Raw genomic sequence first — 25,829 nt, forward strand, 5'->3', positions numbered from 1 at the left:
AATAATCATGATGGGGATGCTTTCAAGGTGCTTCGTCTAAGAATAGCACATTCACATACTTGACTGCACTTTTAAGAGGAATAAACTAACATGAATGCAATGTTAGAATTGTTAAACTTGTTCAGTGCTGCCAAGTGGCTCCATTTCTTGTGAAACATCTTCAACCAGTCCTACTATTTTAGCCAAAGAGTGCATTGCATTTAGTGACTTGTAATTTCGCATTTAGAATTGTAAAGATGGACTCGATTGATTGTTATTTCACCTTCCATATATCTAGTTGTGAAAAATTGATCACCGCTACTGCAAATCAGCTTTGTCTATATTTGTTAGCGTGTGACCTCCAGCCCCAAGAAATGATTTAACTTGCTTGCAGTATTTATCATTATATCAAATAAATGTGATAACTATTGTTTGCCAATTTGAGGGGCCTAACAAATTCATAAGCGCTTTCTAGAACACAATGGAGTACCCTGTCCACCAAACTCTCAGTCTGCCGGCTCATTTAGATACAGGCAGACCTTACATTTTCCATCAATGGAACTCACTTTGGACTAATCTGCAGAAAACTTAATCCGATGGTCTGAAGAATTAGGAGAAAGGACAATTCATTACACCGCCCGCCCTGTTTCGGGTTGACAGGGTAATTTTTGTTTCTTTCCGTCTGCCACTGCCAGGAAAAATCTAGCAGCAAGGGACAGAAAAAAATCCATAATGACCCCCTATACCCTGTACCCTGTGAGAAAACGCCCAAGGTATGGGGGGGGGCAGGGGGGAGTCAGTTTTTAGAAACAAACTCTCTTAGGTAGGTTGTGTTATATAAACAAAACAATTTTGAAAACATTTGGTGAACAGCCATCAAAACAACGGTAGCCGCCCACCAGATTGTGTACATAAAAAAACTGCTGTGACAGTTGTTCCTTTCAATGTACAGAGATGATTGCTGGGCTGGTGGTTATCTCAAAATTTGACAGACGGTAGTCCATCAAGATAGCAGAGGTAATGTCTTCAGTCATCCTGAAAGACGGAGAATCGTCCATCAAATTATACTTCAGGCCATTAATTACCAAGTTTAGAGAGTATACTCTGAAGAAAATCCTTCTACTGCCAGAGTTCAAACTAGAGACCTAAAAACAGAGTGGAATGAGATTCTCCAAATGTCATATGGTTCAGTCAGACCTTTTGTTTTCTTTAGTACAGTTTTCCTAGGCCTTCTACATCATCAAGCTCTTTAAATGATAATAATCTGTTACCTCAGAAAAGGATTCTTCTATTAAGACTTAGCTGTTCTAAACAGAGAGACTCTAAGCAACTGGGTGGGTGCCTGACCATCTAGGCATGAGGAGCAGAAAAGCAATCTTTGGTTCTTTCTCAGAACCAGTCTAAATAGTCGAATTCAAACAAATCAGATTAAGGAGTGTGATGCAGCCAACTCTTGTGTGCAGGAACTTGGTCTTCTGAGGAGTCCACATTACATATCAAGGTTAGATCCTTCGTTGTGTGCAGTTTCACAATGAAGAGTATATAAAGTTCAGCCCTTCTGGATATAGACTATATTTCCCTCAGTACGATCCAACAATCAGTTGTGGACTTCTTGACCTAAACCTCTGACAGAGTTAACAGACTCCACAGGGAAATTTTGACTTGAATACAGAATGTCAAGTCAGACAGAGCATCTGCCATGGATTCACACTGTGGCAGCAACTAGTATGCCATATATCTGAAGAATTACCGCATCTGGTATTTATACCTCAAAGCATTAAAAATTCTCAGTAGGTGGCCGGGCAAGATGGCCGACCGGACTTAATCCGTCTCGGCTCCCGGTCCACGCGCTGCCTTGGAGGGGATGGAAGTGGCTGCGGTGACCTGCGACCATTGCGGATGAGGGCTGCTGGAGTGTACCGTGCTGGGGCTTCGGCGGAGTGGATCGGCGGGTGCTGATTGCCGTCGGAGCGGATCTGTCAGCCTTCGCCGTTGGAGCGGCGAGATACGTGCCGGAGCAACATGGCGGCGATCCTTAGGCGGCGATCGGAGCCGTCCCTGGATTTCTGGCAGCGGTGATGAGGTGGGGCCTGCGGTGGCGCGCCAGGGCAAGCGGCGAGTGAGGAACGACCTCAGGGCGCCAGCGGTGATTTGGACATTTGATGGAATTGGCAGGCTTATGTCTCCCCCTCCATGCCTGACCTTGACATGGCGGCGGCGCGACTCTGCATGGCGCCCCTTCGAGCTTCTGAACTGCTGCTCTGGCCTGAAAGCGTGCTGCACTCGTGAGGGGCGACCTCCTGCATCACCAGCTTTGGCATATCGACGGTGCCTCGCGTGAACTTTCGAGACCCTCCTGAGTGAGCCCCGGGGAGGTGCTGCACACGGGATACTTGGCGCGGGGCCTCGTGGCGGGACGGTTACCCATCTCGGCAACGCCTATGCTAGCCTATTGGCCTGAGGTTGGTGCGCTGCATTCGGCATACCCCGGTGCAACTTTGACAGCTTTACTCTATGCCGCCTAAGAAGATAGCGGTCAAGCCTACGAATAAGGTCTGTGATTTCTTCGCGGCCGCAGATAAGCGACCCACGCAACGGGGAGACGCAGTCTCTGCAGAGATGGCGCTTACGAAAGCAGACCTGTTAGCTATGTTCAAAGACTTTCAATCCGAGCTGCGCAAAGACATTGGCCAAGACACTAAAACATCCATTGACCACCTGCGAGCGGACCTGTCCGAGCGTCTGTCCTCCCTACAGCGGGATGTAGATTCGGTTGGCACGAGAGTCCTGGACCTCGAGGCCCACCACCGGGAACAGGAGCAGCTCTCTACTGATCTCCGAGGCGATGTTCAACTGCTTAAAGAGCAACTTAATCAATCGCTACTTCGGGCTGAAGATCTGGAGAATAGGGCTCGGAGGGAGAACATACGCGTCAGAGACTTGGAGGAGGGCGCGGAGGGGCCCGACCTAGAGGCCTTTATGGTGGGCCTCTTCTCGGAGATCTTGTCCCCACAGACCCTCAAAATCAAATTGGACAGAGTACATTGGGTGGGGTCTCTACAACAGGGGGAGAAGAAACGGCCGCACGATGTCCTGGCAAAATTCCACTCCTACAGGGTCAAGGAGGCTGTTCTTCAGGCGGCAAGGGCTAGGGAGGCCATCCCATTCCAAGGTTATTCCTGCACCATCTACCAAGATATAGCCCCATCGAGATTGGCGCGGAGACAACTGCTCAGACCCATTACCGCTAAATTACGGGACGATAAGATCAGATACAGATGGACCTATCCCTTCGGGCTCCTTTTTGAACTTCAGAATAAGCGACATCATATCAAAGACCTACAGGAAGGCTTGGACCTGCTGGGCCTTCCTCCTGGGGGGGGGGGGGGGGGGGGATGGCTCCGCCCGGGGAGCGACTAGCGAATCCGCTCGTGAAACTTCATCTTCTATATGGTCGCGCAGGAGGAAACGCTGAGTGCCTACTGGAAGCCCCACAGGCCCCATGCCGCGGCCCCTGGCCTTTTGGAGGAATAGGCTGCTGAACTCGGGGGCTTCCGTTGATGAGTGGGGGGGCCGGTCCCTGCGGAGGGGCCCTGTGCCCTGTTGTGGCCCCGGCTTCTGGGGCTGCTGCTGGTCTGCCCAGCGAGAAAATGGGGTCATGGAGGTTGCAGACTTCATAAGTAAGACTGTTGGTGTTTTCTATTGCTTCCCGCACTGTGGCCCTGTCGAACTGGGGGGGTTCTATTTGCGTACTTTTTGCTAGCCTACGGATACACTCTGAGTTACTCTGTTGTTGTTTGTTATAATTGCCAATGTGATTGCCTTTCTTTTGCGATGTGCTAGGCTTAGGTTACCACTGCGTTTGGTTCTATATGTTTTGGTGGCCTTCTTGAGAGCCGCACTCTTAAGTCTCTGGTCAGCTTCCCCTCCGGGGTAGGCGTGGGCGTCGGACCTGTTGTCCCCCGTGGTCTCGGGGAGGTCATTTTGGCCCAAAGGCGAGACCCAAAACCACATGTTAGTTGTTTTTTTGTTCTTATCTGTTCAGGGTTTTTGGGGGGTGGGTGGGGGGGTGGGGGTGGGCGGTGGTGGCAGCTTTTTGACATGGTTTTTGGGGGATTTCCACGACGTCGGGAAGGGGCATGCAGTGGGCTCTGCTCTTATGCTTCTTCTGGGGGGCAGTCTAGAGGCGGTGGCACGAGGGGATTGTCCAGGCTGGGGAGAGAATGTAGTCTTTTCTATGTGACGTAATGCCGATCTCAATTGGAACTTGGAATGTTAAGGGCCTTAATTCGCCCCAAAAGCGCCACAAGGTATGGAAATATATTATCGATCACCATCTTGATATTGTAGCCTTGCAAGAGACGCACTTAGCTAGGGCCGAAGACTCACGTCTCAGACATTAACTCTTTCCCTTAATTTAGAAGTCCTCAGCACATACGAAACACCGCTATTCTGTTTCGCTCTTCCACACATTTCCAACCACTGGGGGTTCAGAGTGACAGGGAAGGGCGCTGGGTCATGACTAAAGGGCGCCTTAGAGGGAAAGTTTGTACTTTTGCGGCGTTATATGCCCCTAATACCGGTCAGACAAGCTTCTTAAACGCATTTTTGGGGAAACTAACAGATTTTGCGGAAGGCCCGCTGGTTCTTATGGGTGATTTTAATTTGATTTGGCAAAAAGATCTGGATAGTTCGTACGCTCAACGGGCCGGCATGGGCTCCTTCTACGGGGAGACACAACGACATATACATGACTTGGGCCTTCTTGATACCTGGCGCACTCTTTTTCCATAGTCACGAGACTACACGTTTTATTCACACGTTCATCATACAAACTCTCGGTTGGACTACATCTTTATCAGCCAATCTCTGCAGGGTGCATTACAGGACGCCAAGATATTTCCCCTCTCGGTATCTAATCATAGCCTGTTCTCCATTTGTCTCAATTGGCTGGGGACTGCGCCGACTGATCCCAGATGGTATTTTCCCCCGTCACTTACTCGTGATAAAGAATCATGTTCCAAAATTAGGAACACCATTACGGAATTCTTCGATAATAATAAGCCAGAAGATACCTCGGAGTTTATTACCTGGGATACTCCGAAGGCTGTTGTTCGAGGGGAGTGCATAGCTCTTAATGCGGCACTGAATAAGCAGCGTGCTCGCGAGAGAGAGCTACTAGAAACTGAACTGTCGGAGCTTGAGCGCTCCCACAAAATTAAACCCACAAGGCAAACGCTCCGCGGTCTTACGGCCCTCAGAGGCAAGCTCAAGGCCATTTACAACAATAGGGCAGAATTCACTCTCCTTAAGCTTCGGCACCTATCATACACCCAGGGCAATAAAATTGGTAAACACCTGGCCAGACAACTGAAAGGCAAACGGGAGAAAGAGTATATAGGCGGTATATTGGACCCGTCGGGGGAGATTGCACATAGGGATCGGGACAAGGCGGAGCTATTTGGGGCTTTCTATGGGAACCTATATTCTGGGGAGACCCTAGACGCGGATGCCCAGCAGGAATACCTCAAGTCGATGTCTCTGCCCCAGGTGTCTGATGCTTGGAATGATATACTCACTGCTCCCATTACTGAAGGGGAGGTCATTATGGCTATTAGAAGCCTGAAATCTCACAAAGCACCAGGGCCGGATGGCTATACGGATCTTTTTTACAAAACTTTCGCCCCGATATTTCTCCTTACCTTGTCCGCCTTTTTAATAAGATGGCAGAGGAAGGAGCGACTTCCGGCTCCATGTCTGAGGCCGTGATCTCTGTAATTCCTAAATCAGGGAAAGACCCCCAGCCCTGCGCCTCTTATAGGCCGATTGCCCGACTAAACCTGGATGCTAAACTGTACTCTTCAATTATTGCCAAGCGCTTAAACGACCTCATGCCCACCCTCATTCACCCAGATCAGTCGGGTTTTATCAAAGGGCGACAGACGCACGACAATACTCGTAGAATCATTCACCTGATTGAAAAGGCAAAGAAGCGTCAGATCCCTGCTATATTGGTGGGCCTGGATGCCGAGAAGGCCTTCAATAGGGTGGACTGGGGTTTCCTTTTTGGCACTCTTGGGGCATTCGGTTTTGCACCTAAATTTCTTAATATGATAAGAGCTAATTACCGTCTTCCCCGCTCTAGAGTAGTGATCAACGGGATACACTCATCTACCTTTGCTCACTCAAGGGGCCCGCGCCAGGGGTGTCCTCTCTCCCCTCTTCTTTTTGAGCTTAGCATTGAGCCATTGGCACAAGCGATCAGGAATAACACTGCCATCCAGGGTATACCATTTACCGGAGAATCCCATAAGATTTCCCTGTTCGCAGACTATGTTCTTTTATCCTTATCTGAACCGGCGACGTCTCTTCCGCCTTTGCAGGTGGAACTTGAGCATTTTGAACAAGTGTCGGGGTTCAAAACAAATCTAGGCGAATCGTACATTCTTAATCTTACCCTCTCCTCAGCGGAGGTTGTCCGGCTCCAATCCTTTACCCCACTTTTATGGGCTGCCTCCTCCATCCAGTACTTGGGCGTTCAGCTGACGCCGGAAATTAGGGGGCTATATGCGGCCAACTTCCCTCCCATTCTCGCGCGCATCCAAACAGAACTCACGACATGGGAGCCTCTCTTTTTGTCATGGCTAGGCCGCCTACATGCGATTAAAATGACCCTCTTGACCAAACTTCTCTACTTATTTCAGGCCCTGCCCATCCCACTAGAGAATGACTTCTTTCGGAAATTAAAGACCATGATTTTGCGCTTTATTTGGCAGGGAAGTCGAGCGCGTTTTGCATACTCTTTGCTGCGCCGCTCCCGCTCGGACGGAGGCGTGGGCTTGCCGGACATCCTCCTATACTACAAAGCGGCGCAGCTGAGAGTCTTGACAGAGTGGACCCAACAGGCGACCGAGAAACACTGGTTACACATGGACCGCAGTGTGACGGGGCGAACCATCTGGGATCTGGCGTGGCGCTCCCGACAGGACAGACCACAGAACTCATACATTAGCACCCCTACACGCACCACCCTTAAAATATGGGATTCGGTCTCGGGTGACGACAGGTGGACCACATTCCCGTTTACCCCGATCTATTTCAATCCAACCTTCCCTCCGGCCCAGCGCGAGGGGCCTTTTGATGCCTGGAGAACGGGAGGCTGCTTAGCTTTGACGCATCTGTTCAATAATTGTGAGCCACTCACCTTTGATCAATGTAAACGAGATTATAAGCTAGAAGACACAGAACGATACCACTACACCCAACTGATGCATTGGGCCCTCTCGCCTCAGGTGCGGGACGCTGCTACTCAGCCCCTCACGAAATTTGAGGCCTACCTCACCAAGACAACTACGATGAGAGGGGTGATCTCGTTTATATATATCCTCCTACTTCGAACAGCTTCATCCCCGCGCCCCAGATACATGGCTATGTGGGAGGACATGATTCACCGTTCTATCTCCGATGAGGAATGGTCTCACCTTTGGTCTGACATGTCGCGATTTAATCACTCTATAGAACTCAGGGAAGCACACCTGAAGACCATGATGGATTGGTATCTGCACCCATCCAAACTCCGGCTGATTATTCCCACCACCTCGGATAGATGCTGGCGAGGGTGTGGTATGCTTGGGGACTTCCAGCATATCTGGTGGGACTGCCCGACTATCCGCCCCTTTTGGGAAGAAATCCTGGCGCATATAAAAGAAGTGCTGGGATACCTAGTCCCCATTACCATGGCGGGAGTGCTTCTGGGGCTCCGGGACCCCTGCCTAGAACACCAGACTCGAGCTGATAAAATGATCATGTGGCTTTGCATTGGAGCGGCGAAAGTCACTTTGGCAGCCGCTTGGAAGAGGAGGGAGGCTCCTGCTGTTTCCCTCTGGCACTCCCACCTATGGAGATTGTTAAGCTTAGAGCGTATGGCAGATATTTTTAGGGATAACTATAAGAATTTTGAATTTAAATGGGGTCCCCTTGTCTCCTTTCTCTCCAGAGGCCTCCCGGCCGCTGTCTGTCCCTCTTCCATAAGAAGCCTTCACCTCTTTCAATTCTGATTAGTGTCGATATGTTGAATGCCATCTCGACTGACTGTGCTTTGCTGCCACCACGGGTTGGGTGGGGGGTGGGTGTTGGGGTGGTAGTTTTTTTTTATTTGTTTCTTTCTTTTTCTTTTGGTACCTTTGGTTTCCTAGTTTAACCAGCCCATGTTAGGAGAATTTTGTACATGTCGCTCTCTCTCTGAATAGCTCCTCAACTGCGCAATTTGGGAGAGGTTGCCGCCGCAGCAGGAAGCTCACCTTTTTTTGGATTTGCCGGCGTGTTTTGTGCCTTGGCAAAGACCTGCTTTAAGCTTCACTGGTTTAGAAACTGTATCCGTCATTTGGCCTACCCTCTGAGAAGAGGAGCGGGTTTTGGGTAGATTAGGCAATTCACTCAAACGGCCATGCTGTGCTTTCTGATCCCCTGCGTGGGACCATGTGATGGTACTATGTTAGATTGTACGTTGTAAAACTTTAATAAACACAATTTTGATAAAAATTCTCAATAAATGGAGTCACTGTTTGAGTTTTGATTCAAGATGCAAACACATCCAATTGCCTCTCTTCTGCAGCTGGAGAGTGGATCCAGTGGCTTTAGGGAGAGAATATTTTGTAACAGAAAACTGGTCACAGTGACGTTCCTATGCTATACTTCCATTTGTCATTTCTCAAACCTGCAGAGAAAAAGCATCCTGGTTCTATTTACTATGCTATGAAAAACCTACGCTTGACTCCCAATGCACTTAGAACTATCTGCAGCTGCTATGATTCTTTATAATTCATCCAAATGGCTAGTTCACAACCCTACATGCGAGTTATAGTCTCATTTTGGGAGAGTCCTTTCAACTGATAGCATGTGTAATTTTGGGGTGGTCTGGTCTCTTAATAGGCAACACCAGTCCTCGTTTGGAACTCCTGAGCCTTGGGACTTCCCAAAGTTTACAAATGACTTGGCTTTGTAGATCAGGGTGTAGTAGTTGGTGCATGGTTGGTGCATGTATAGGAGTGTTAATCCCATTTCAGAAAATGTCTCTTGGGTTTTAGTCTTTCATGGACTCTTGGCCTTTCAAGGTTACAGTTCAGCTATTTCTGCTGAACATTATAAAACAGAGAGCAAACAAATTGGAGAACAACCATTGATTTGTAGATTACTAAACAGTATAAGATTTGCTAAACCCACCAAGTTAAAATACACTGCACTTTGGGATATTATCTTATTTCTAAATCATTCTTTTAAACTTGCTAGATGATGATGTTCGCACGTGTAAAAAAGTTTTAACCAAACTACCTACGTTCCCTTGTTTTACTTTGTTCAAAAGGCTCTCTGAAGTGAGGCTCTGAAACTTTTCTGAGATAGTTTTCTCTCTCTCTGGGTTTCTTTTCTATTACCAGTGGCAAAAAGTAGTTGTATTGTTTGAATTTTTATAGCGTTTACTACCCCTGACGAGGAGTCAAATTTACTTTTTCTGCGAGTAGCACGCTACTCTAGAATCAATAAAGCATTAGTGGTGAATTAGTATAGTGTAAAATATGAAAGTAATTTAAGTGGTTGATATGTTAGTTATTTGGATTCAGAAGAATAGTGGAGGGACAGAAGGGGGAAAAGGTTTGCATTTATATAACGCTTGCTACCTCTGATGGGGTGTTGAAGCTCAACGACTACTGAATATTTTTATGATTCCAAATTATGTATTGTCAGATGTGTAAAAGAATATCAAACAAACTTTCGTGTGATAATTGAACTAATCTAAAGTTCTATTTTTCAACATTTTATTTCAAACCATGCAGTCCTGCTTTTATGGCAGTGGTCAAAATACTTTATACAAATAAACAGCTTCTGGTTTTGCTATGAAATGTAGATTTTCTTAATTAAAATATTAAAGAAAAGTCCTGATTTTATTAAAGACACGAAGTCGATTATCTTGTTTTTGACTTTCATTGATGATTTCCTCCCTTTTAAGCAAAGCCTACAACCTATGCTGGTCTATTTTCTTCCTAGCGCTAACACCTTCGTTCCAGGAAAAGCGCTAACACCTTCGTTCCAGGAAAAACTTGGAGTGGTATAATGAAAACAAGGCTGAAACTGAAGTTTGTTTTGGGAGTCTTTTTGTTCAGCTTATAGCTTCGATTTCACTTAAAAATGTTACATTCCATATGTCAAGAAAAGGAATGCCTGAGAGGAATAGTTTCCCAAATTTCCAGGGAGGGGTAGTTTTTTTGTTTTGTTATGATAGCAGCCCGGGATAAAACAAGGTAAATGGAATACTACCCATCTCTCTAACAAAATCAAAACTTTCCTGATTTAGGAAAATCTGTATTATGATGGAAAAGACTATAAAGAAATTGGTGGTCCATTTGGAATGGCAAATATCGATGTGCACCAGAGCCCACAGCACATTTTTACTTTTACATCCACCGCAAAGGGTTCAGATGTTTTGCTTCGATAGGGGCACCACTAAATATTACATCTGGCTTCAAAGGAATGTTGTACAGTAATGTGAAGCATTACAAATAAATAACGTGAACCGCAAACTGCATTATTTTAAACACTCCTTGAAAGAGTGTTGTCCAAAAAAACACCTACTGTTTTTACTTTTTGAGGGAATAGGAGGTACTCTTAGGCTAGTAGGACAGTATGAATTGTCCCAACAATCTACATTTCTTCCCAGTAATAGTAGCTCTTTTATATCAGAGTTCATCTTTAGAAAGTTATGTGCCATCCAGATTTGCACAGCCCCACTGCATTTGTTTAGCTTATTTGATGACCTGGAGGTGGGGATTAGTTTGACAAGCTGAAGGATGTAAATATTAAATAGGAAAGGGATATACTCTGTGACACTCCAAAAGCGACTGTGGATTCCTTTCATATAAAATTGCTCAACTTAACTTCTTGTGCAAGAACCACCACAAAGGACTTAGACCGGCCCACCTCCTTCAAACTCTTAATGTACTTCAATGTCAAGTAATAATTATACTTTTGTTGCCTTAAAATATTTTTCATCATTTTAAAAGTAAACTTATAGAGTAAAGGGCATTCACACTTTCTCAAAGATATTGCAGAATTTTTTGGGGTGCAACTATATACATTGTTAGAACGGAGTTAAGCTCTTGCTTGAAATCACCATTTGTCATTGTATTTTTTTTCTCTCTTTAGACTGGCATTTTTGCTGGATGCTGTTGGGTATTTTGGATGGAATACAAAAGATAGCTGAATTAATTTGATAACTAGTTATTCATTTCTACGTTTTTTAATGATCATAAGTTCTGGTCTTGAAATCACTTTGCAGCAAATGACTTTAACCATTGTGTTGATTATTTCCAAGTTAACGATTAGTTAAATCTTTATTTACACTTATTTTTGTATCGTGCCTTTGTGTCAAAGGAATGTATACAATATGGCTTTTTTAACAGGATGTTTGGCGACACAGATGAAAAGTTGGCTTTAAAAAGTAAAACTGATTTTGAATTTTTTAAGTTTACCTAGGAGCGATGCTTAAGGAAAGCAAGAAGTGGGACAGAGTTCTAGATAGGTGGAAGGTGGTTAAGGCTCTTCTACCCAGAACGTGCAGTGCAAGTGTGAAATACTTTAAAATGTTAAATAAAAATGTATTTGTTCTCGTTGGAAAAGTGAGCCCTGACTGGAAGATAGCGGATTGGGTATTGAAGGAGATTTACAAATGACTTTCAGTGAAAAATTATTCTGCCCTTTCTTCTTTTTAATCTATGGCTTTATTTCCCCTTCACTATGAAAATATTAAGCAACTTTTTCCACCACTCTTATATAGAGTTGTATTTATTTAGGGTTTATTTAATCAAAACATTTTCAAAATATTTGATAGTCATTTTTCTGATGAAATCTTGCTGGAGATATTAAGATGAGTTGTTTTTGCAAAAAAACTAAATACTATGCATAATTTTCAGACTGGAACAAAGAAGCGTGCCGACTGTACTGTGTCAGGACAGTTTACATAGTGAATTAGATAAGAAATTCATTAACTTGACAAATAATGTCCGAGATAAACATGTTTTTGCCTTGCCCGGTTCTTAAGAAAAAATGTTTCAAACACTTACCACGGAGCCAGAGGATAAAGTTGCAATAGGATTATTCTATTCCATTTAAGCGTTTGTAGTCTGCAACATGTTCAGCATGCTGTCTGAAAAGCTAACACAAAAATAATAGAATCTGGTGAATAAGACACAAGCAATATAAACACAATTCCATTTACAAACCTAATTAGAGCTACATAATAAATACTCAAGCTCCATAGGGATGCCATTGTTTGCTTCTAAAGGAACAATCCACACATTCTCTTTATCCTATACGAGAAACCACTCGTCGTCAGTATTGGCATCCTGGTTGTTAACAATCACCAAATAAGTTCTAGAGAAACAAGTTATTTTAAAGTTATGTTATGTTAACCTCCTTTTATAACGCGCACGGCTACTAGAAAGTGTCCCGGCGCGATAGCCAAATGGTAGAAGAGGAAGAAAAGAAATTACCTAGCCGAAGATTACTTAAATAGCAGGGTTTTTAATTGTTTTTTAAATACCCTGAGGCTCTCCATGTTTCATAATTCAAAGGGCAAGGCATTCCAAGCCCTGGCTGCTTTAACAGAAAGAGAGCAGCCGCCTAACCTAGTCTGGCAGAACCTAGTAACCATAGCAAAGGCATTGGCCTGTAGAACGAAGGTGTTGAGACGGCTCATAGAACAAAAACCGTCTCCTAAGATATTGAGGCCCAGTCTTGTAAAGAGCACCATTGACTAATGTCAGGGTCTTAAACCGTACTCGCTGCTCAACTGGGAGCCAATGTAGATCTCGAAGGTTCTGACTAGCACTGGATCTACCTAGCATATCCAACAAGATTCTAGCCGTCACGTTCTGGACAATCTGTAACTTTTTTAGCTGATATGCCGGGAGACCAATGTACAGAGCGTTGGCATAATCTAACCTTGACAAGATGAGCGCGCTGGTTACCATTTCCTTAGCCCTTTTTGGTAAAAGAGGCAAAAACGTCTTAAGGCGTTTAAGAGTGTTGAAGCACACGCCCGCTAGTTTTTTAATCTGAGGCAGAAATCTCAAATCCTCACCAAACCAGACCCCCAGGTTTTTTGCTGGACATCCGGAGGAGCTAGGCATAGGATAGCCCACAGGCCAAATAGCTTCTTTAAATTGAGGGGGGAAGGAACCATAGAGGAGCACTTCCGATTTCTCCTCATTGCACTTCAATTGGGCTTTGCTAGCCACTTAAAGACCTCCGCGAGACATTCTTGGCAATGGTCGGAGAGGAGTCCGTTTTACTCCACGTGAAGAAAAGCTGGGTATCGTCAGCATAATCTATGATCTTAGCACCCAGCTCCTCTGCCAAGTAGACCAGGGACGTCATATAAACATTGAACAAATGAGGGCTCAATGTAGCGCCCTGGGGGACGCCAGTGTTCAAACTTCTAGGAGTAGAAGAAAAAGGCGGCAGCCATACTTGCTGTGATCTATTGGCAAGGAAGGATTCAAACCACTGCCATACCCGCCCAGAGATGCCGATGTGGGACAACCATGCCAGGAGTTGTTGGTTAGGCACAGTGTCGAACGCAGCAGAGAGATCTAAAAGCACTAATGCTGCTCTGCCGCCCCCATCAAGACAATCTCTAATAGCCTCTGCCATTTCGACCAAGGCCGTCTCAGTACTGTGGGATGCCCTAAAGCCCGACTGGGCAGAGTGGAGGGTGCCCGAGGTCTCAACACACTCAGAGAGTTGCTTATGGGCAGCTTTCTCACAAACCTATGCCACAGCCGGAATAAGGAAATTGGACGGTAGCTAGCTGGGATTGCAGGATTAAGTGCGGGTTTTTTCAGCACGGTAAGAAGTTTCGCCTGCTTCCACTCAGGTGGAATCATAACGGTCTGGAGGGATATATTAACAATATTTTTCACTTCAGGGTTGACTATGTCCGCAACTGCCGCCAGAAGCCTTGCTCGGCAGGGATCATTGAGAGAACCAGATTTGAGCGATTTAAGAATCGTCAGGGTGTCAGACAGGGGAATAATAGAGAATGTAGCCAAAGAAGGGCACACCAAACCCGGCATTGCAAATTTAGGATAAAGCGGAGTCTCCTGAGACTGACTGACGGGCCAAAAGCTCTCCTGTATGGCTTTAATTTTGTCGGGAAAAAAAAACTGAAAGCTGTTCGCACCAATCATTAGATCCAGGAGAAGTCCTCTGTTCGGCCCTAGGATCAAGGAAACTTTGAACAATTGAGAATATCGTATCCTAAATCTGCAAGATCAGCCTAGGATACCTGAAACTAAATCTCTTGTCTGTTCACCAAAGAATTCCAATGGTTCTCCTCCAAACTACTTCACCCTCTAACTCTCCTAAAAACAGTGGAAGAGACAATAAATTAACTGATCCTAGGTATTTGCTTCTATGATCTCATTACCGAAATACACACATCCCGTTATTGGCTCACTATAGTTAGGCATTCTAGCTTCAGGGTGTCCACTTGACATACTAAGCCATTCATCACAGCTCTCTGAGCAATATGGCAAAATACTCATTATCTAGCATCACAGCCTTGAAACATACCAAGGAACTACTACGTCTGGAAACGCAGTCATTCAGAGAGAAGCAAACACTCAATTAAAAGAATTTAGAACTTACAGTTAAATTGAGACTAGTCCGTCAACATGAAACATTTCATGAAGTATCTCAGTACTAAAGATTCAGTATCATACTTATCGTCTAATCTGTTTTGCCTTTACAATCACAATCCATCTCAGTAGATCATATGTACTGCTCGTTGCCCTATGTCATTACTTCTGCTGTTCGATAAGGCCTCAAACAAGGCCAAAGATACTGCACAGTACTCCAGTGACTGAATCATCTAAGGCAATGTTCAAGAAATCAATAAAATAAAATATATTTGCAGTAAATGTCATGGGTTTACATAACTTTCTGAATGACTTACCATGTTTTACAGTCAATGTGTCTGTAAATCTCTAGTACACAGACAATACAAATATTTCTCAGAATTTCACTTAACCAGTACCAACTACACAAACCAAGTAAAAAAATCACAAGATATGAAGATTTGCCTGCTGATTGGAGTGAAAATATATTAATAGTTTGAGTCAATCATCTCACCCTAAAGAAGGAAATAATTGCCTATGGCTCAGACACTAAAAGTGAATGTCCTTCATTTGTACATCAGCTAGAAGTGACCAAGAAGAACTCAGTTGAGTGTCACTAAATTTCACTGTAATTGTATTTATATAGAGCTTACTACCACTGACGAGGTGTCGAAGCCAAAAAGGATTAGTGGTGTATTAGTACAGAGAAATAGGAGTTAATTTGAGTGGTAGACATGCAAATCTGTTAGTTGGATTGAATAGGATAATGGAGGGATAGAAAAGGGAAGAGTCTAGAAAGAGTTATTTGGGAGGTCATGGTCGTAAGATTAGGTATGGGATGAGTCAAAAGGAGGGATACATGAGGGAAGAATTTAGAAATGGTTTTTGGAAGATCATAGTAGTAAAGTGGGGTTGGGGCTAACAGAGGGAAGAGTCTGGAAAGGGTTATTTTGGAGATCATAGTAGTAGAAAGATTTGAGATGAGTCAGAGTGGAGGTAGAAGATATAATAAGAGTGGTATAGGGTGAGACATTGAGTAAAAAGTTATTTTCTTTCTACAGTAGGAGTAGAGTAAAATATATAGATGCATAACTAAATAGAAAGGGTCTACATGTATAAGGAAGACAATACACAGATTTAAATGTGTAATGTATACACTCAGAATTTCAAGTGTTGCTGTACTTGAAGCCAATGTTTGTATTTGTAGAACTCATTTTTTAAAATTAATATTTTATATTTTCCACAACATTTCATGTGATGCAAAACAGAATATGTAAACATGCTGAAATATGGAAATGAGAAGACATTTTTAACTAACAACCTTATGTATAAATACTTAAGTGCTGTTGAATTCCAAAAGTCAAGACAAATGGTTCAGTGGACATACGATACTTATAAAAAAAAATTTAAAACAAAAAGATAAAAAAAGTTTTAGAGGCCATGATTAAAATAGTACATAGCGATGAAAATACTTTCAATGGCACCAAGATTAGGAAACACTGTGTGGCTGAGGACGGAGTTTACGAAAGATTCAGCACGCAGCCACAGGCAGTCCATTGAGAAGTAGGTAAGGTAAGACGGTAAGCTCTAATGCACTCAACTATCAAACAGCCCATGTTTTTCAATCAGGTAAAACCTACATTCTCCTTGAAACTTTGTCGCCTCTTGAGCTATCTTCTAATGCTTGGCCTTTTGCTTTGATAATGCCTCTAACATGCACCCTGCATTAGGGGAGGTCTGAGCAGTCACCCTTCTTCTATATGTAAATATTATTTTTTTCTTTTTTTTTTTAAAGTACAGCATTATTTGTGCAAAGGGCTGTTTATGCACCCGAACTCACCTTTTGCAGATATCTTCCTCCACTGCTGTGTGGCTGAGACTGCCTATAAGGCTCAGCCATGAGTAGAGCCAGCAGGGACCTTCTGTTGGAAGGCATAAGCTGTGTATCCTAACAAATCCCACCTGCTGCTGCACTATTTGTTTTCCAGGACTTGAGCAAAAAAACCAGAGCCTCAGAACTGCTCGCACTGCCACCGGTGTCAGAGGTAAGTTCGAGGGGCATGATAAGGGATAGTGGTCTGGATGAAGAGTCTACAAGTGCACACATCTGTTAGGGAATGCGTTTGAGCTAACTGATGTGTGTGATGAGTTTCTACATTATCTGTTAGCCAGGTTCTAGTATTAATTGAAATTGGACATGGCAAACAAGAGGACCCACGTAAGACCCTCCCCCCTTTCTTCAGAAAATGACAGCATCCATAACTGGTATAAAGTCATCCACGGCATAATGGTGCCTGTCCTAGATATATTGTTTGCATTTGTGATTTCGTTCAGCTGATCTTTGGCACAATGATCCTTCCTTGCAATCAATAGCGAATACATACTGAAAGTCTACATGGAAGGAGAAGGGTAGAAAATGTAAGGAAAATATTATATATACTCGTGGAAAGTTGGCAGATCATGTAAAATGGTCTACCCCAAGTCATAGAACTGCCTCAAGATCTACAGCTTTTAGCTAATTCATGTGCCAATTGTGTGAAAGATATTTTTATTAGCCACCCTATTCCCAAACACTTTTGTGGGAATGGTGAATCCCCAAGTTCTAGAGACGGGCATGGCTTCCCAGGTATATCATGGAATTATTGGAGTACTACATGAAATTCTGCTTTAAAATGCACCATTTGGTTGAGTGTTTACCCCAAAATGTTGTTAGGAGGGTTGTGCAGAGGTGATGGTGGAGAGCAGGGTGAGGTCAGTGGAGTGGGGGAATTAGCAATCTACACATCCCCGGTGGGGGTCATTTGATTTGCCCCTTTGCATGGTGCATTTTGACATACGTGTTTGCTCCCCATCACCTTTAAAGTTTTTGTGTTTTTTTAAACAAACTTTATTGCCTTTTATATAATATTCAGCGGTTCCAATGGTGATGGTATAAGTAAGCGCACGACATTGTCATGGTACATATTATAAACATTCCCGTAGTTATGAGTCTAATTTTCAACTGTCACTTACGGTGTCCGGTGGGGATTCTTCTAGGCAGGCCTCAGTTTCCCACCCACCCTCCCCTCCCTTCCCCAACAAAAAAAACTAGTTAAACCCCCCTCTCCCTCCCGCCCCGCACTGCTGTCTCCCAATTGCATCCAATGAGCTCAGAAGGTTGCCTTCCCTGTACCTTGTGGTGTGTGTTGGTGTTTCACAGGTGCCCCATGTCCTGGTCTCTGCCCTCCCATGTGAAAATATGTTATATGTCCCCATCTCTTGGGCCCATCACCTTTTAAGTTAACCAGCCGATACGGAGTTACTGGTGGCTAGGCAAAATAGGGGTTTTCATTCTCCTTCTCAAACTCAACTTAAACAAAAGTGACTTCTAAGCGTTACAGTGTAGGTATAGAGTACTCCGGCTAACCACAAGCCAGTACTTCTTAGCTAACCTGGTTACATAGAGTAGTGTTCTGGATGGGTTATTCTGTGTCTGTGGGCTGTAAACTGTAAATTGTACTAGAAGGTGCGATTTACTTTCCAGGTTCTATCCAAGCGTTGTGGGATGATTTACTTATCTTGGAAATAGCCATGTTTTCAAATGTATACTGAAGTGTATGTGATCCTGAATGCTTCCAATTTTGGCTGTACATATATCATAAAAAACCTGAGACATATTTCAAAAATACGAAATCAAACAAACTTTAGAAACACTAATTTCAATCATGATCGTAAAGAGGTATTACAATACTGTATATTCGCAGTAGTAACCCCTACACAATCCATGCACATCCTCCCTGTTTTGTTGACTTCCAGTTTTAGGTCTTTGCTGGCAGCAGTGAGGCACTGTATCAAGTGATGGCTGGTACCCTACCTACCCCTATTAGGGGGTTAGAGTAATCCCACTTAAAGGACGCCTCAGAGGGTGAGCTCTAACTGCACCAGTTTTAGGCAGCCTCTCAAGCTTTTTTGCCCTGTGTCGTTATTACTGTTTGGGAGCATGGGCAAACTGGTCCCTTACTTGCATGGGGCCATGGTACGTGGTGATAGAACAACCCCTTGAGCTCATGCTGCCATAAAATGCATACCCATGCAAACCACATTACAGAAGAGAAAGCAAAAGTTAAGTGCCTCGGGGTGCCAAAACAGGCACAAACGCCTGTTGCTCCCCAGAGGCTCAACTCTACAATTGGCTCTACTGTCCTTTTATAAGAAAGCCCTCACTACTCACTGCTCTACAAGCCACCTGTTGCAGCGCTCATCTCTTAACCTACCATGCCCTCTTATCTTTATTCAATTATCATATCTTACATAAGATATTGTATTTCTACTGTTACACTGCGAAATAAACTGCCATCCCTATAACAATGGTCCACGCCCAAAGTTCTCTATGTATATATGTATACATTATAGATTAATTTTTGTTTTGATTACATGAAGCTTGTGAGAGAACTAAAACTGTACATAAGCTATCTCTAAAAGGAAAAAGTCAATTCCTTTTGTGCTGAGATTACGCAATGATTTTCTAATACTCTGCAGGAGTGCAACGTTGCTATAAGTCCATTAATTAAGCCACTATAGCCATACACAAATGGAAATAGATTAATATTAATCCTTACCCAAGAGTTGAGGTCTTCCTTACAAGAAAGATACAAAATCCTTCCTTTTTCCTCCAAAAATAGCATTGAGAACAAAGGGTTGGCTGAACAAAGTCATTTTGCAGTTGAGAATCGTGTGATTCCCACAATCTCAGGGTTTGTTACTGCAAATTCGCTTTTTGCTAGGTACTAAACCTATTTCCGATTCATAAAAATGGTCAACTGACCGATTATGATTCACAATTAAGTAGAAAAGCAGCACCCACTCCCAATTGAGATTCGAAATGGTATTTGTCAGTGGTTTGTGACCACTTTCAAAAGTTACCAACTCCTCAATGTAGGTGCCAACAGATTTGAACAGGGAACACTTCCCTGTTGTGCAGCTTCCTCTTTGAGGATCGTGATGTATGGCGGGGGGGGGGGGTGATAAGGGACGGGGGGTAGAGGGGCTTAAGGGGGAGGATTTCAAGGGGGAGGATTTCAAGAAGGCAGGCAGTGTCCCAGATGAACACTGGTTTCATTAAGAACACTGCAGATTTGTTTTAAAAAAAATAATTCATGTTTGAGAATATAAACACAGGAAGGTGGTCCGTTGTTGGCAGGACACCTTGCCACCTTCTATGTGCTTGTATGTAACCCATCACAGGGGTCCCAAATAGCATATCTATTATTCATTAGTCAATTCTTTTTGTGAGCCCTTGCGACTGGAGAATTTGCACCGCAACCTATTAGTACATAGGTCGCATCACAATGTGCTACCACTTTTTTCAATCAGCATTTTTATACATCAGGCCCCAGATTTGCCTCAGCCACAAAAGGAGCTGCTTTTGATCAAAGAATAACGACGAGCAGGGCTGTAGTAGCACAGTACATTCACAGGCCTACAGTGGCATATAAATACAAAAGCTAAAACCCACACACACACGTTAAAGTCTTAGTTTGGGGAAAAAGCTTAGCAATGGCTCTTGGAATATCAAAGTTTCTGCGACTCGAGGGTCAGTTAGCAAAGATCAGTGGTCACAGATCACTGAGGATGACGGGATTCCTCCTGAGATTTGGCAAAGGGAAGCATGGCTGCATTTCACAAATCCATAGTGAAGGACTGAATACAATTCCGATCTATGCTCACCCTTAACTATGAAGTACCCCTGCATGAGATGCGCTAAAATCTCATGCTCTTGGTACACAGCATATACACAGCAGATGTTGCACGAGGTGCTTCACAGTACACAAAGATTATGCACACAGTGGTATGCAATTTAACGTACACAAGTTGCATTTTTTGGGACCAGAAAGAGCCCGAGTATGACAGATATAATACAGCGCTAAACTCCAAAGTGATATTTGAACACAGGAATGGGAGTGTGTTCAGAAAGATGCATTAGTGGCACATGCTTCGAGAAGCGATCACTTAAAAGTAGCACAAACAGACTGCAGCGCAAATACCAAAGCAAACAGAAAAACGTTCAACAAATAAAAAACCAAATGTGATCTGGATAGTCATTTGACAAGCGGCAGCCGGGTCTGTTTACATGTCCTTGCCTTGCATTAAACAATGTCCTCTAATACTATGCCCAGCTCATTGGTGCACGCGCCTAGCCTCCTGGGAGTGTGTGGCGCCTGCAAGAGTTACGTGCACCACAGCATGAAGCTGTGACGGTCTCCATGGCATCTGCTGACTGACTGCTTATTCACCTTCAACGTCTGACCTCAAGAGACAAAGGCTATGACGAGGTCACCTCCTGCAGTAAAGTGTTTAAAATATACCTTCATGACCAGTAATATGCACTGGTATCACCTGACCTGCCATTTTACTGCAACATCGTAATAATAATAATCCACATTTATAAAGCGCGAACAATCACACGTAAGGGTCTCTAGGTGCTGGGGGCCATCGGGAAGATTAAGCAAGCTATTGCCCAGAGTCACATGGTGCTGGGTTAATTTGCCGCCGGCGCCGGGGATCGAACCGTGATCCCCAGATTCCGGAGTCAGTCGCCCTGGCCGCAGCACCAAAACCTCTTCCTAATCATTCCCTCCAAGAGGCAGTTGTCCCAGCAGAATGGAAACAGGCGAAGTTCCTCCCGCTGCTACAAAAACCCATCGCTGGACGCTGGGGACCCAGGGAATAATCACCCTATTTCTCTGCTCCCCTGTGTGGCGAAAATCTGTTAGAAGGCAGTTAACAAACAGCTCACTGATTTTGTGGAAGGTGTTAGCCTACTCCATCCGGCGCAATCTGGTTTCAGAGCTGCCTACAGCACCGAGTCTGCCCTAGTCAAAGTCTCTGCAGCTATTCAAGACTGTTTGGACTCTGGTGGAAGTGCGGCCCTTATAATGCTTGACCTGTTGGCAGCATTTGATACCGTTCCCCATTCGCTGCTGCTGGCCCGGCTGGTGGACATATTTATCTCTGGGCTGGCTTGGAGGTGGCTGAAATCCTTTCTGGAGGGGTGTTCGCAACAGGTATGGCTCCCGCCTTTTTTGTCCCCGCCTCAATCTGTGACCACTGGAGTGCCGCAGGGGTCCTCTTTGAGCCCCCTGCTCTTTAATATCTACATCACCCCTCTCGTCCAGCTAGCGGAAGAGAAGGGTGGCAAGATCGTTGCTTACGCCAATGATACCCAACTTCTGTTTACCTGGGGTAAATCGAAGTTCTCTACTGTTAAGGCGAAAGAGTGTCTGATAGTTGTGTTTCAATGGGTCTGAGCCGCTCAGGTCAAATGTAATGAGGATTAGTCGGAAATCCTTCTCTACGGAATGTTTCTCCCCCGGTTCAGAGAATCTCTCTGGCCGTCCGACTATCATATGCCATCCTCCTCTGGCCTACCAGTATAAAATCTGGGTGTTTGGTTCGATGAGCAGCTGTCCTTCTCGACCCAGATAAAAAAAATTGGCTGAGAGATGCTTTGGGATATTAAAGTCCCTTAAGAAATTCCTTCCACTGCTTCAGAGGACAGCGAGGGAAACAGTGACATGGGCACTTATTCTCTCCTGCATTGACTATGCCAATGGATTGTACTTGGGCCTTCCTGATTATACTCTCAGAAAATTGCAGGTCATCCAGAATGCGGCAGCTAGGCTTGTGCTCAACATTCCCATTAGAAATGGCATCAAGCATCATCTGCGATTGCTGCACTGGCTACCTGTCATAAAACGTGTTAAGTTCAAGGCCCTAGTCGTAGCACATCATGCTTTGCATGCTGGAGGGCCTGTTTACCTCCGGAAGCGTTTTGCTTTCTATATGCCTGGCAGACACTTGAGGTCGGCATCTCCGCTGCTTCAACAGATACCCCGAGTACGCCTACAAAGAATGGGGGGCAGGACCCTAGCCGTTAGGGCAGCCACAGCCTGGAATTCTTTGCCCTTTTTTCTGCGCACCATCCAGGATCTAGGGCAGTTTAATAAACAGCTCAAAACTTTTCTGTTTTAAGCACTTCATCTACCAGCACCTCATAGGCTCGCGCCGGGACACTCCCAGGAGTAGCTGTGCGTGTTATAAAAATTCAATAACATAATTTCCTACTCTCCTGCTCAACCTTTAGTTTGACACACCACCATTCTGTATTTATGTTTGTTCCAGCCTTTACTTAATTCAATGGGGGGGTGGGGCGCATCATTTTAAGGTACTCCACTGAGACCATGCACACTCATTGTAAAATTACACAGGCTGCCTTCAATTTGCCTTCATATGCTTAGACGGTTGTATGACGGAACTAATCATGCCTTTACAATGCAGGCTTAGCAAATGTAATTATTTTTCAGGTAAGGATAAAGCGAATAATATATGTAAAAATACTTACATATATAACCTTATCGACCCCAACCCCCTAACCCCTACCTACCATAAAAATACCAATTCTACCCAAATACCCTTATCCACCCTAAACCCTAAAAATAACCTCTCCACCTCCGCATGCAACACTTCCACAACAGAACTTACCTCACATTACAATGCGACAATGACTGTCATACTTGACCAAATAGCTCCCCTGAAACAAAAAAAAGTCAAGAACTTTCCATCGAGATCATGGTTCAACACAGACCTAAACTCTGAAAGAAGACAACTAAGAGCTGCAGAAAGACTCTGGCGTAACAACCCTTCAACAATCCACCTCGAGCAACTCAAAACGGAACGCAAGAAATATAAAAAGCACATAAAAAATGAAAAAACCTCCTTCTGTGGTGCACTAAACAATGCCAAAAATTGCCCCAAATAACTCTTCAATCTCATTAGACAGCAAACATCCAACCCCCCCCATCCTCCCCCCCCACACCCCCCTGCAATGCCTGCTTCCAAAGACCTATATGACAACTTTGCCAATTTCTTTAACAAAAAGATCTCCAAGATTGAGCTCTCACTGCAGGACCTCCACCACCCACCCAATGAAAGCCTGCACCCTACAAAGAAGACAATAACCCTCCCAACAAATGAAAATCATTCAAACCCATCTCCAAAACAGAAATAGTTGAAATGACTACCGGAACCAAGCCCTCCCCACACATCAAATACCCTCTGCCTGCCTAACTGGCCAAAAACCCGAACTCGCCCTAGCCCCGCTCTGGACAAAGATTATAAATAGCTCCCAGAAAACCAGAATCATGCCAGAATGCCTCAAAATCGGTCGTCACACCATTACTAAACAAGCATTTGCAATGCAATAGGTCTCGCATCAGTGAAAGTTTGAGCTATTGGCGTTGCTAATATTAATGGAACGGCAATAGCTCATACTTTCAGTAATGCCTTGCTGAAGTCATCGATGCCATATCATTGCTCTGTGACACTCTTATAAACATGTTCCACGTAACAAGAACTTACTAAGAACAAGAAACTAAGTTTCTTTCTTTTGCCTATGATATTTAGAACGTGACTTATACAAAATGAAATCAGAAGTAAAGATCAAACATTTGAGAAATTATGGATGCATTTACAAATTCAAATAATGTTATGTATGTTGGTATTTATATAAAGAATTTGCACTGTTAAATAAAAAAAAAATCCTAAAGCCATGAGTTGTATTGTATAGCCCTGACGGGGCTCTGTAGCACTCTAGTCTCCACTGAGAGAAATTGCAAAGTTTAGAGATTTGCGAACTATACTTTTCAATGCAGGCTGATACTCATATATTGTTTAAAAAAATCCAAATCGTTCAAGAGAATAATGGCATACCTCTAAACTATTTCCTAGAGTACACAATCTGAATTGGAGATTACTATAAACTAGTTTCCTCAGTGTGATTTTTTCCTCGTAAGTTAATTAGTCTCTGAACTTGATAATGGTGTTAAGTAATCGACTGTATACAAAAAAGGACCTGTTCACACTGTGAGCATATAGTTCATATATCCATTACAGTTGTCATATATTTTAGACAACCTGTGGAGCAAGTGATTACATCATCTATGCTACTTATTGGTATGGCTCACTAATAAAAGAAAAGACGAGTGTTTTTCATACGAGGTAAGACAAGAAAGCTATCTATATGCCTAAGAACTTGTGTCTCCAACACCCAGATGTGGTGAAAAAAGTGTGAAAAGGAGTGTTGGTGCCTCACGGTAGCAACACCAAGGAGGATAAAGCAGGATGGTACTCGCCTGCTACCTCAAGATCTCATCATCAGCTACCAACACTCCAGAAAAAGAAATGTGTGTAGGAAGAAATGAATGGCTAATGACCCAAAAAGCAAAGTGCTAGGGTGTGTGGTAAAAAAGGAAAAAAACTGTGCAGTGATTCGTGCACCACGTTAAGCCCCACAATAATATACAAGTTTGAGCTAAATCACACTGGCTTGCGTTTTTTATTCTATGCTGTGTGACTGCTCGTATTTAAAATGCCGACATGTTTCATTGCCTTCTGGATAAACTCACGGCAACTTCTTCAGGGCGTGGTGTATTGTCATTCCACCCTGCACCACTGTTTTTGTCAGTTAAAAACAATTCTGTTAGAGACAAAAGATAGACAAAACAACACATAGCAAACTTAGTTGGCAACCGGTTTAAAAAGAAGCTGATGCAATGTGTACTGCATTCCGAATTACATATCATCCACCGTATTTACCGGGATATTGCCCACCATGGGCATACCTTTACCCTCGAGTCCTTGTGGCTGTGATCACTCATTCAAGGCTCATCTATTCGACTCCTGTCGTGAGTCTGTAATACACAATAAGAGTCATGAGACTTTAGGGAATACCATTACCAGATACCTGCCACTGTTTGTATCATAGGTTGTTATCACTCCTGTGTCTCAATCCTATTGTATATCTACCCTTCAATTGTGTACCTCTTTGGGTGTTACTAGTACTCGGCGTCAGGTCGGGAGAGCCCTGTCCCATTACAGTAGCTTCCTCTTGTCAAGTTCGTGCCCACCCAGTTATTAGCATTGTGGCCTGGCTTCCCACTCAAATTGTGCTAGCACGGGTTCCTATCCCTTTTTAGTCGAGTGCCCTATTTTAAAAGTCATACATCGGGACTCACCGTAAATGCGTCCGTGTCTGGCGTTGACTCAGCACCGCAGCAACGCGGCTGTTGTTTTTCATGGTTATGAGCGTAATCACGCTCACCACGTGACCGGACTTCGGTGGTCCCGCCCTCCTCAGGAAATCAG

At 44.0% G+C, this 25,829-nt stretch overlaps 1 long non-coding RNA gene across 1 annotated transcript in view; it reads right to left on the bottom strand.

Moving 5' to 3' along the window:
- Positions 1–25,829, bottom strand: part of LOC146862319 (uncharacterized) — a 144,110-nt gene that overhangs the window by 20,312 nt on the left and 97,969 nt on the right. The window contains exon 3 of the long non-coding RNA XR_014978115.1: positions 12,093–12,183. This is a non-coding gene — a long non-coding RNA (uncharacterized LOC146862319). The remainder of the gene's footprint in view (positions 1–12,092; positions 12,184–25,829) is intronic.

The sequence above is a fragment of the Triturus cristatus genome, chromosome 2_2 (assembly GCF_964204655.1).
Source record: "Triturus cristatus chromosome 2_2, aTriCri1.1, whole genome shotgun sequence".
Lineage (NCBI taxonomy): Eukaryota > Metazoa > Chordata > Amphibia > Caudata > Salamandridae > Triturus > Triturus cristatus.